The 12157-nt window shown below is 44.1% G+C and overlaps 1 long non-coding RNA gene and 1 pseudogene across 1 annotated transcript in view; one reads left to right on the forward strand and one right to left on the reverse strand.

The window, feature by feature from the left end:
- Nucleotides 1-960: 960 nt before the first annotated feature.
- LOC120892270 (uncharacterized) overlaps nucleotides 961-12157 on the forward strand; it is a 32177-nt gene continuing 20980 nt past the window's right edge. The window contains exon 1 of the long non-coding RNA XR_013425789.1: nucleotides 961-1066. This is a non-coding gene — a long non-coding RNA (uncharacterized LOC120892270). The remainder of the gene's footprint in view (nucleotides 1067-12157) is intronic.
- On the reverse strand, nucleotides 1723-2256 carry LOC101973411 (large ribosomal subunit protein uL23 pseudogene; annotated as a pseudogene).

Consider the following 12157-nt stretch of genomic DNA (forward strand, 5'->3'; position numbering starts at 1 on the left):
AGATTCTCTAATTTATCACTTTAGTGGAATATGTTTCATTTTATTCATGGGCTTTAGTTTTCTCACCTTCAAAATGAAGCCTTTGAACTAGATAATCTCTAGTGCCTTCTACATCATCCCCAATTACTGGGGATTGAAACCAGGAGTACTCTACCACTACGCCGTGTCCCCAGCCCTGGTTATTTTCTATTGTGAAACAGGGTCTTGCTAAGTTTCTTAGGCCTAAGTTGCTGAGGCTGGTCTGGAACTTGTGATATACCACCTCAGGCTTCTGAGACTTGGATTATAGGAATGTGTCACCCAGCTGCGTTTCTGGGTCCTTTTATGACCCCTAAATTTGCTTCTTATTTCCTTATAAGAGTAACATGAATCCTATGATTCTAAGATTCTCCCTCTTCCTTTGCTGAATTCAAATACCGCACCATGCCACAGACTGATCTGCTCTTTGCTTTATCTTCTCATTTTATAAATACGTTTAGTGTTTTTAAAGCCCCATTCAGATTCGTAGTTAACTTGGAGGTTTGAAAAATAGTGCAAAAGAATGTTAAGTGTACCTACCTACATACTGTTCTTCTTCTTTATAAACATTTTAATGAGGGGTAATGTCTTAGATTGTTACATAGCAGAGATGTGAACAAGGATAAAAGTCTGGAGGAGGAAACTCATAGAGCCCAAGGGCAGGGCTGCCTCTCTGGTGAGGGTCTTAAAGCAGACATGGTGGTTCACTCATCCTGAATATGCCTTGGGCCGGATGGATTAAGGGACAATCCTAGGCTTAACTGCGAGAATGAAACCTAGTTGTGGAAGCAATAGCCTGGTTTGGGACTAAAATGTTTGTGTCCCCCAAATTCATAGGTTGAAATCTAATCTCCAAAATGATGGTGTCAGGAGGTGGGGGTTTTGAGAGAGGTTTTGAATGGGATTAAGGTCCTTGTAAGAGGCTTAGGGTTGCTAGTTAGCCCCTCTCTGACACATGAAGACACACAGAAGGTGCCATCGATGAGGAATAGGTCCTCACCTGATACCAGATTGTCCCATGAACTTAGACCTTCCAGTTACCAGAACGGTGAGCAGTAAATTTCTGTTGTTTATAAGCCATCTAGTCTAGAGCATTCTGCCATGGTGGGCCCAACTAGGACAGATCCTTAAAATAGTATTTTTTTTCAACCTAAAATAACATTTATTATATTTCATCTATTTCTTTTTTTTGCTAGTATTTTCCATCTATTACTATTTTCTAGTATATTCTTATGTGTTGTTTTTAGATAGACATGACAGGAGAGTGTATTTTGACATATTATACATACATGGAGTACAACCCATTCCCATGAGGATCCCCTTCTTGTGGTTGCACATAGTGTGGAGTCACACTGGTTATGTAATCATTTATGAGCGAAGGAAAGTCATGTCCAATTAATTTTTATGAAAGTTGTGTGAGGGCCAGTTCTGAATCCTGAAAACACCTTTTCACCAAGTGGACATGAGTGCAGGGCTCTCCCCATAGCCTGTGCAATGCTTCTGATGCTAACTCCCCAGATATAGACTAGACTTCACAGGTGGAGGGCACAGCATGCCATGAGGCTGCCCTAGTCTCAGACACCAGCCATTGGCTGGGGCTTCCCAGGTCATGCTCACTTATGACCAATTTGGGAATTTTTACTCCTTTCCTCAGTTTCAATAATTCGCTAAAACGATTCATAGAACTTAGGAAAATGCTATACGCATGATTACAGTTTTTTATGTTGAAAAAAGATATGTTTAGAATAGCCAGCTGGACTCTGTTTAGATGATCCCAATCGTGTTGGCAACATCCAAAGCATCATAATCAGGGCCCAGTTCAATGGAAGCCTTCTCTCTGTCAGGCCTGATCAGGGTGTTGACCTCAGCCACGTCAATGTCAGAGAGCTTTACAGCCTGTTTGTCTGGTGTTTGGTCTTGACATTGACGAGGAACACTAGTGTGTTAGTGTCTTCCACCTTCAGTCTTCTTCATGGCTGCCTCAGGGGTCGGGGGGAACCTGGGAATGGCAGAGTGGTCAAGCTTGTTTCTCTGGGGCTGCTCTTTGAGGATATGTGGGCTGCCTCTGGAGCCACAATGTCTTGGGCTGCCAGAAGATAGGTGACCTTCAGATCTTCTTCTTCTTCTGACTCTGGATGCCTTTCCACCCTGTCTTCTTGGCCTTCAAAATTTTTGCTTTGGCTTTAGCTTTCAAAGGGGCAGGAGCTTCCTTCTTAGCTTTTGGCGCCATCTTGGTGAAAAAGCACGTTTACATGCTTTTTAAACAAGATTATGGGCTGGGGATGTGGCTCAAGTGGTAGCACGCTCGCCTGGCATGCATGCGGCTCAGGTTCGATCCTCAGCACCACATACAAACAACGATGTTGTGTCTGCCGAAAACTAAAAAAAACAAAACAAAAAAACAAAAAAAACAAGATTATATGTTTTTTCCCCGTAATCATGACATGGTTACAAGTGTATTATAGCAGGAAGGTTGTAAACCAGAACCACCCCCCAAAAAAGAGGCAGAGCATGAGGTCAGGGAAAATCCAAAATGCAAAGCTTGTCCCCAGAGAGTTAAGGTGCACCTCTTTCCCAACATCCAAAAGTGACACAAAACACCTGGAGTATTGCCAACCAGGGAGACTCACCCAAACTTCTGTGTCCAGAGTTTTTTATTTTTTATTTTTGAGGGTTTATTATATAGACAGGATTATTGAGTTATGAATTATTGCCCAAAAGGTTGAACTTGTCCTAACCAGCCCCTTGCCAGAGACCCAAAACCCCAACCCTCTAATCATGTGTTTGGTCATTCTGGCACAACCAGCCCCCATCCTGTGTCATTTCATTGGCTTAACCTCTTCAGGGGACAAACATGAGTCACCTCTTCAGCATATTACTAGGGTCCATCATGAATAACTAAGTCCCTCTCATCACTCTGGAAATTCCAAAAATTTAGAGGCTCCTTTGCAAGAATTAGTGACAAAGTCCAGTTAAATTCTTTTGTGTTGCTTCTGGCTTTGGTCTGTTCTGGAGTCTTAATTTATAAGGAGTACGACTAACAAGCTGCTTATTCTGTCTTTCTCTGACAGGGACTTTAGGGTGAATCGAGGTCGCAAATTGATATAGAGACATGATAACAACTTGGGCTTGGAGTTTCGGATGCCTGGGTTTATCCTGTTTCTACCACTTACTAGCTCGATGGTCTTGGGAAGGGGACTTAAACCTCTCTAAGCTCAACTTCCTCCTCAGTGACGCGGAAGCTTATCATGGTGAAATCTTCTCGTGTCTGTCAAGATGGTTAGCACCATTTCAGGCACCCAGAAGCTCAGGGTTTGCCATTCGTGACTGCTTTGGATTCCAGAATAGCTATCGAATACTACTAAGTAAAATTTAAAGGTACCATATTCTAAATATCTCCAGGCCAAGTAGTTTTATCAGGGTTTTAGTTTTTAGAAGTCGATGATCCCTCTGTCAAAAGGAATTCTTTCACAAAATCCAAATCTAGAAAGAAGACAAAATCTCTACAGAGCTGACCTCCTCTAGCCGGGGAGGGTCAGGCACATCAAGCCACTCTTTTATCTTCAGAATGTTAAAATGTATTTGATGAAGTCAGTTTGAAAACGGGCCTAGGCCATGGCCAATCTACCTCCCCGACCTCCCCCAGGCAGCTCCCGTAGCAGAGTTAACAGAGCTCCTCTGTTCAGTGTCAAAGTCAAGCCGTGATTTTCTTATTTCAGTTTCTCCATGAGTAAAATGGGGGATAAGAATGCCAGCTTTGTTGTGACAGTGAGTTAGAGAATGTCTGTAAATTGTTTTCAGTCTTTAGAGATCAGTTTTAGGGACAAAGGCTTTTGCTCTCTTTAATTTCCAGCGTGCTCTTTGAAAATGTGTGATCTTAGGACAACGTGGAAGCAATGACTTATCCACCAAGGGAAAAAAATGTGCTCTGATTCGTGGGGAAGAAAGATGTCTAAATTAGAGTTATTCAGAAGCCTGTCTGTGAAGCTGGGTTACGACGTGGTCCTTCAGGCCTTCCTGTAATTAAAGGTCCTTTGCTAAGCCTGAGACAAACCTGTTCCATGGGTCCCCTGTTCCAGCAAGTTCCAGTGTCGTAGCCAGGCTTGATGGAGTCACTCTACACCACAGATCAGTTGTGCTCCTTAGGAGATTGGAGTCTGGTCCTGTTTCTGTTCCATTACCTGGGGAAATTCCGTAATTCATTTGAGTATTTGAAGAAATATTCACGTGTGTGTTAGCTTCCTGTCACTGTGGCAACATACCAAAGAAAAACACTTAAAGTGGGGGAAGATTATTTTGGCAGATGGTCTCAGAGGTTTTAGTCCGTGGTTACTTGGCTCGATTGTTTCTGGGCCTGTGGTGAGGGAGGACTTCACGGTGCCGAGGGTGTGCAGAGCAGAGCTGTTCATCTCACGACAGTCAGAAAGCAGAGAGAGAAAGGAGGAAGGCACAGGAACAAGATGCACCCTTCAAGGACACAGCCCCATGACCTATTTTGTCCAACTGGGCCATAACTCCTAAAGTTTTCACCTCCTTCCAACAGCCTTGGGAACAAAGCCTTCAACACAGGGCTTTGGGGGAACATTCCAGACCCAAATTATAACAATAACACTTATCTCAAGAGACTACATGGGATAACAAATACCCTTAACACAGCATCTGCTCTGGAGTCAATAATCCTTAGAGAACGGTTATTTTAAACATCTCCATTATTTATTATGGATTGTAAGTTTGTCATCATGGATGTTAAATCCCTGTCTGCTCATCTATGACCACCAATAAGTTATAACTTGTGAGATACTGCCCTTTCATAGCTAAAAAAAAAAAAAAAAAAAAAAAAGTTGAATCTAGGAGAGATGTTGATTTGCTCAAAGGTATTCTGGGAGTCCTTATTATCCAAGTCTTCATTATCTGCACTCTTGTAAGTTTCAAGCTTTCACGAGGGACCCGAGCTTCATATTATACTCATCCCAAAATGAAGTGGCTGCTTACAGTCTGAGTCCCCTTCTCAGTGCTCCTCCTTGGTTATAATTAGCTTCTATCTATGCTCGTCTCATTAACATCCTTTTTACTAGTTTCCTGTTGATTGCTGCAAGTTGTTGACTTCAGACAATGTAATAAAAAGACAAGAAAAACTGATTGCAAAGTAAAATCTCGAACTTTGTAAAGTGCACCGGATTTCGTGAAGGTGGCTACAGAGATGTTGGAGAACTAAAGTGATACTGAATCAGTTCGTACTTCAACAGATATGTATTGAGCACTTACCATGTACGCCCCCAAATACATCAGATAAAAATCCCAGCCCTCATGAACCCAACATGCCAAACATACACAGAACCACTAGTGAATGAATCTGGTGAAGCTGAGCCAATTTCCTGAAGAGAAAATCACGAGGGAGATGATGCGGTAGATGCTTCTGGTGGTTTTAGGTTCTATGACGTACCTCCATGAGCCTAATTCTTCTACCAGTAAAAATGGGCTGGCTTTAGAGGTTTTCTTCTAAAGAGAGTGTGTCACAGGTGATATTGTGGGACTTTACAGGCTAGGTTGTGGAAAGTGACAGGGCTCTGCCTCCTCAAGTGACCATGTTAAAAAAATCCAGGTACCTTGAAACTGTCAGGCTGGAGTGACCACATGGTGAGATCAGAACAGGACAGAGAAAGAAGCATGAAGGGCCCTTGCCGTTTGGACCCCTCGCTGTTGAAATCTCCCTTGCCAGACGTATTGAGATGGGAACTTTTGATTTGATGACATAGAAACAAAGCTAAGTCAAGTGAGCATGAATGCTTACAGTCAAGGCGTTAACTAGGTCACCGGCTGGCCGAGGTGGGAAAATGGGACCTCTCCTTTAGGGAGACAGCACTGCTGTCTGATCAAGGGACCAGGCTGCTCTCCAACCAAAGGGAGAGGCAAGTTTTTATTGATTTGCTGGGGAGGACTCTGACCACTGGACCGTCCTGGTCAACCTGTGCTCTTGCTGCTGGTGCTGTTGCTCTCATCCTGTGTGAACACTGAGCCTTGTGTTCACAATCTGGGCCTTACGGTAGGTTTGAAGGACTGGGGATGCTTAGGCTGCCATAGCTGCTGAAGAAGCACAGTTGTGGGGTAGAAGAAAATACATATCAGCTCCAACAGGCAAGCAGCTTGTCTACATGCAGGGATGAGCAGAATCTGACCCCCCCAAATTTAAGGCAGCAAAGGGGGCTCCCATAATATAAAGACAGAGATCCCATTCCTATCACCCGCCCGATGTCTGCAGACCCGTGTGAAGAGTCAGTGTTTTCAGCAAAAGCAACCTTCAAGTCCCTGAAAAGTAACCTAGGCAACCATTATTTTTGTAACCCACACACCAGGGTTGTTATCCACAACAAAGCTAGTGGGCAACAAATAATGCATTGCTCAGCTCGGTGACCTCCAAAATTAGTGATTTTTAAGTTGACTCAGAACAAGTGAAGATGGAGATTTTATTTCCAATTTCTCCTGGTGACAATTTCTTCTTGTGCAAACATTCTGCTTCTGTGGTTTTATCAGGGTCTCATAACAGGTCTGCTGAAAAGACACAGGCCGGAGGAGCAATATGCCATGCTACCGAGGGTCATAGTGTATGATGCCCGGGGTTTATTTCATTTTTGTTCCAATCTTTGACCCACCACGGTGGTCCCTGACTGTCTCGATATGAGTGAATGCACTGGCACATTATCCCAGCCCTCAGTCTGACCCCTCCACGTGGTGACAAGTGGAGCAGAGATGAGCTCTTGCCACTGAGCCCTGCTCAAATTGTCCAATTGTGAGAAAAATCGGTGTTGTTATTTTAAGACACTAAGTTTGAAGGGAATCGGGGATGTAGCCATAATTGGAAACTGCCTCAATGAGGAAGATAGGCAAAGGCGTTGCCCAACCTCAGACTAACCACGTAGCAAGAAGACAGAAGAATTTTTGAATAATTTTTACGGAAATAACTCTCTTTGTAATCATTCTCTTAAAGTCGAATGGGAAATGATGAATGGTAAACTGGGTTGTCATTCAATTTTTTTGGGGGGGATAGATGAAAAAAAGTACCATGACTCCATATTAAGATAATGTGTAAAGATGTTTAGCTCCTACCTTTTGGTAAGTAAAAGGCATGATACACACATCCCGTGAATTCATATTTTCATTTTTCTAGGTAGAGTCCTCATCAAATCCTTCATGCTCGCCATGATTTATACCCCAACTTTGTTTCCTAGGCACCTTAATCTACCTTTTCCCATCTACCTATTTTCTCAGGACATCCTATAGCAGTGATGGGAAGTGGAACAGGATCAATGAGGAATTCTATTCATTATGATTCTGGTACAGAAGTTTTCTTCTGGTGAACTCAGGAGAAAGTATAGGCCATGTTATAATCAACCCAAAGCATTGTCAGTAAATTGATTTTGAGGAAGAAGAAGGACATGAAGGATCATTGTTGTATTTAGGTGGTGTAGGGAGATGAAAATCCTATTAGAGCGTACTTCAAACCTAAGAAGCCCTCATGAACATTCCTGAAACAAAGGCACTCCAATCAGATGTGGTTACAGAGGCCTTGCCTGACATCAGACTAACAACACAATCCATGGTTTATTAGAATTGAGTTTTTAACTTTGAACATCAAGATGTGTATGTAACTTAGAGAAGGTACCACATAGAGGATAAGGGATCATCCATTTAAGTTTGAACTGCTTGGAGTTTTTGTCTAGCCATCGAGGTCCCTTTGGGATGAACCTGGTGTTTTCATATTGATTGCTTTCTTCACTAATGTAGTTAGGGAGAAGAGAGAATTTTTGCAGAATGTTGGAATTTAGCAGGGGGAGAATGTATTCGACTGACTGCCTCTCCTTGCTTCTGGGCATGGTTTTCTCCTTGAAGGTTAGAACCAAGGGGATTCTTTATCTTGCAACATTTTCATTTAGGGCAATCAAACACCACAATCTGAAGTCTTCAGCTTCAGGGAATCTCAGACTTCAATAAAGAGGATGGTATTTTATTATCTCCTTGGGTTGTTTTGGAACTTTGAAAAAAATTACACAAACACTTCCACTAACTGGACAGACTGTAACAGTGCAGAACAAACCACTCGAGTCCAGTTTCACTTAGGAAAGCAATTTTCATTGTTCAAGACGCTCCTGGTAAGGATACTCCTACAAGTAGATTTTGGCTCTCTTGAAACCTCTTCTGTAAGTAGCCGGCACTTCTGGGGGATGCAGTCAGCACTTGCATCTTATTGAGGGCACAGAGAGCGGCGGTGCCAAATCAAAGGAATTGCTCATTGTAGATAAATGGAGGACTCCAGTATTTTGTTTTTCAAGATTTGCTGTCCAACACATACCTCCTTTACCCACTAGGAGATTTTTCCTTTCATGAATGAATCTATGTCTGAAACCTTTTAGGAGTGAGTGTAGGAAGATCTGCCTGACATACCTGGATGTGGAGTCAAAGTCCCAGTCCCATCCTGGGCTGTGTGCTAGCAAGTGACCACGCCTGAGCCACTAACCCTATAGCATCTCAGTTTCCACATTCCTTGCAGGAAGGACCAGAGGATTACATGAGGTGGTTTGCTGCCCTCAGACAGTATCTGGTGGGTAATAGATGTTCTTGGAGTATTAATTAGCACCTCATGGGCTATTCTGAGGCTTACCTTTCCTATCAGCATGTCAGGAGTGCTGTGAGCCTCAGAAGTGTATGACAGAGAGACTGTGATGCAAGAGACAGATTTAAGGTAGGTGGCCCTCAAGAGGGGCATCTGCAAGGATAAGTGGGGGTGCTCTGATTAAGCAGCCTTTGGATGATCTGCATGATTTTAACTGTTTATTGGGAGGGTCATCAGGTGATCAAGGGTTAAGGACCAATGTTCTCATTACTGATGTGGGCTACCTTTAATCCTAAAAGCAGAAGGGAACATCACTGTCATTTCCCAGAAGTGGGTTTATTTCTTGGACCTGTAGCAGGCTGGTAATTGGGATAGTGTAATAAAATAAGAAATATCTATTTTGTCTGCATCTCAGGACCCCGGCCACAAAGCTTCTAAAACCCTTGGAATTTCCTGAGTGATTGGGTACGCTCCTTTCCACCAAGCCCGAGTACATGCTAGCATAGTATCTCTTGGAGGATGAGAGCCAGAGGAACCAACTGTATGATTAGAGGTTGGGATTTTTGACTCTACTCCCTGGCCAGGGGAGGGGAGAGGGGCTGAAGATGAACTTGATTACCAATGGTCAAGGATTCATTGATCCTGACTGCATGAGGAAGCTTCCACAACATCCCCAACAATGGAGTGTGGAGATTTCTGGACTGGTGAGAGTGTGGAGGTGCTGGGGGTGGGTGTGCCCAGAGATGGCGTGGAAACTCCATGTTCCTCCCCGATACCTTGCTCTGCAGTTTCTTTCTGAGTTGTAACCTTTATTATGAATCAGTAAGTAAACTGTTTCCCTGAGTTCTGTGAGGAGCTATTCTAGCAAATTATCAGGCCCGAGGGCGGGAATATTCCATTTAAATAAGACACTCAGATGAATAGGAGACCTGGACTGGCAATTGGCATCTGAAGTGGGGGTGGTCTTATGGGATGGAACTCTTAACCTGTGGGGTCTTCACCCATCCTGGGTAGTCATTGTCAAAATTAAACCATCAGGACACCCAGTTGGTGCCTGCAGAGAGTTGGAGAATTGCTTGTTACAGATAACTAGCACAGGGCTGATGATGTGGCTCAGTGGTAGAGCACTTGCCTAATGTGTGTGAGGTCCCCTGGATTCTATTCCCAGCATAAACAAAACAAAACAAAACAAAACAAAACACCCAATGTACTTGGTGTCAAGAGTGATTCATGGGGCTGGGGATGTAGCTCAGTGGTAGAGCACTTGCCTGGCCTATAGGAGGCCCCACACAGACAAAATTGTGCATTTCAAAGGTTTTGGAAAAATAATGAAGTGTTGTATGTAATAAAAAGGTTTTCTCTACAGGCCCTACCTCCTCTGAACACTGCGGGTGGTCTTTGGGCTCTCAGGTCTGTTTACCTGGAGTCGTCCAGCATCTAGCCCATTCAGTGAGCAACCAACAGTCTTTGCCCAGGGGCTAGTGGTACAGGGAGGGTAAGATGCTGAGCAGCGAAGTGCTCCAGGAGACCCAGCGTGGGAAAATGATCGTCTCAAACCATGTGGAAGCAGCCGGTGGGTGTGTGCGACCAGAATGTCTTCTTTACTGGCAGCGAAGCCCCTTTTGCTGACATGCGCCAGTGATTAGTTCTGTGGGGTGAGTAATACAGTGCAGCACAGTGACAGTCAAGGAAGAGACAGCCACAGGTCAACCAGTTGGAGGAAGACAGAAGTTGAGTCATTAAAACTAGATTTGACCCCAGTCTTGGAGGTCATTTACTTGAAGTTGCAGCTGACAGAACAGGCGTGAAACTTGTGCTTGGCGTGGAGTTCCTTTCTTACTCCTCTAGCTTCATCTTTAGCCTTCTGTCTTTGTCTGTGCTTCTCTGTCTGTCCTTTCCTCCCTGTCTCTTTGCCTATGTTCCATCTCTCTGCTTTCTTTCTTTTCTTCTGTTTCTCCTTCTCTTTATCTTTTCTTCTCTACCTCTGCATCTCTCTCTCTCTCTTTCTTGGAGAAAGGAAGTGTTCTGACTCCTTTGTCTCTCAGTACTGAGGATTGAACCCGGGGCCACATACGTGACAGGTAAATACTCTACCACTGAGCTATATTCCTCCTCCGTCAGTTCTCTTTATTAGACTTAAAAAATTAAGTGAATAAAAGCCATCGACTCCCATTTCATAAATAAGAATTGCTGGAACCCAGAGACCATCATCTCTCGTTGGCAGAGTATTTCTTAATGTTCAAAGCTCAGAGAATTGGAGGCTTGCCTGAGCTCTGCCGGTCAGTGGGCTGGTGGCCTTGTTGAAGCCAAAGCGTACACCCCAACAAGAGGGACCCTTCCCTGAAGCCCCCAGGATGGATCCTCATCAGGACTAAGATTTCCTGACCACACCAGGGCCCAGGTGGTGTGGTCTGAAATAGAAGAGCTGGGACCAGGCCTCGTGTCAGGACCACAGACTCTGTGCCTTCTTTTTTATCTTAGTGAAAGTAACGGAGGAGAACACCAAGCAGGAGAGAGGGTTGAGGAAGAGGAAGAGGAAGGAGCCCCGCAATGGCGAATGGAATGTGGGGCTATGTGGAAGGGAGTGTTTAATTTCATGGAAGCTGGAATCAAATATTTCAGATCCCAGCTAAGATCATAAACACACTGGGTGATCTTGGGCAAGTTACTTAACTTCTCCCGGCCTCTGCATCCTTCCTCTGTAATGCCATAGGGTTGCTTGTGAGTGTAAGAGGAGCCTGTCCCTCTCAAAATATCTACTACAGTGAATCAGGTATTCAATGAATGATGATGAAAACAAACCCCAATTTATTTTGTTTTTAACATTAGCTGGATGAGCTGCCTCCTGGGTCATGGCCTGGAATCAAGGGATATTTTCTGAATTCTTTAATTAGCTAGGTGCCAATTTCCTCAGAAACAAAAGTCAGTGAAACCTGTTGTCTGATCACAATGCCTGCGGGGTGACACAAGCTGTCATGTTCCTCTGTCATTTCAGTAGAACTTGGTATGACCTTCAGTAGAACTTGGTATGACCTTCCCATACCACCCTGCCTTGACACCACCTCAAGGTTGTGTTGAGGTGTATCAAGACAGGGTGGTATGGGAAGGTCATACCAAGATGGTGCATCTAGCCAAGACTCCCCCCAAAGTAGACCTGGTGGTGCTCCTCTGATTTACACACCCCAGGTACTTCCCACACAAGACTTCCATCTTACCAGGTTGAATGGATTAGAGTAGCTGAGTGGGATGATCTCAACGCTATGGCTCCACCCCACCAGTTGGTCGAAATCCTTGCCTTCGGGCCAATGCCACTGCTGGAGCACATTGGCCTATGGACCAGCAGCCTTCCTGGAACTTAAAATATTAACAAAAAAGAAGACTCATCTTTTCTAGTATTTTGTTTGGCCTTTTGTGACTGCCTCTCCCTGCCACATACTGCAGATGGAGGTATCTTAGCAGCAGAGAGAGCGAGCAGTGCTTACCCCCATCAGTGCAGTGAGCAGTGGCCAGTAGATTCACTTTTTTGACAAA

The sequence above is a fragment of the Ictidomys tridecemlineatus genome, chromosome 9, assembly GCF_052094955.1.
Source record: "Ictidomys tridecemlineatus isolate mIctTri1 chromosome 9, mIctTri1.hap1, whole genome shotgun sequence".
In the NCBI taxonomy this organism is placed as follows: domain Eukaryota; kingdom Metazoa; phylum Chordata; class Mammalia; order Rodentia; family Sciuridae; genus Ictidomys; species Ictidomys tridecemlineatus.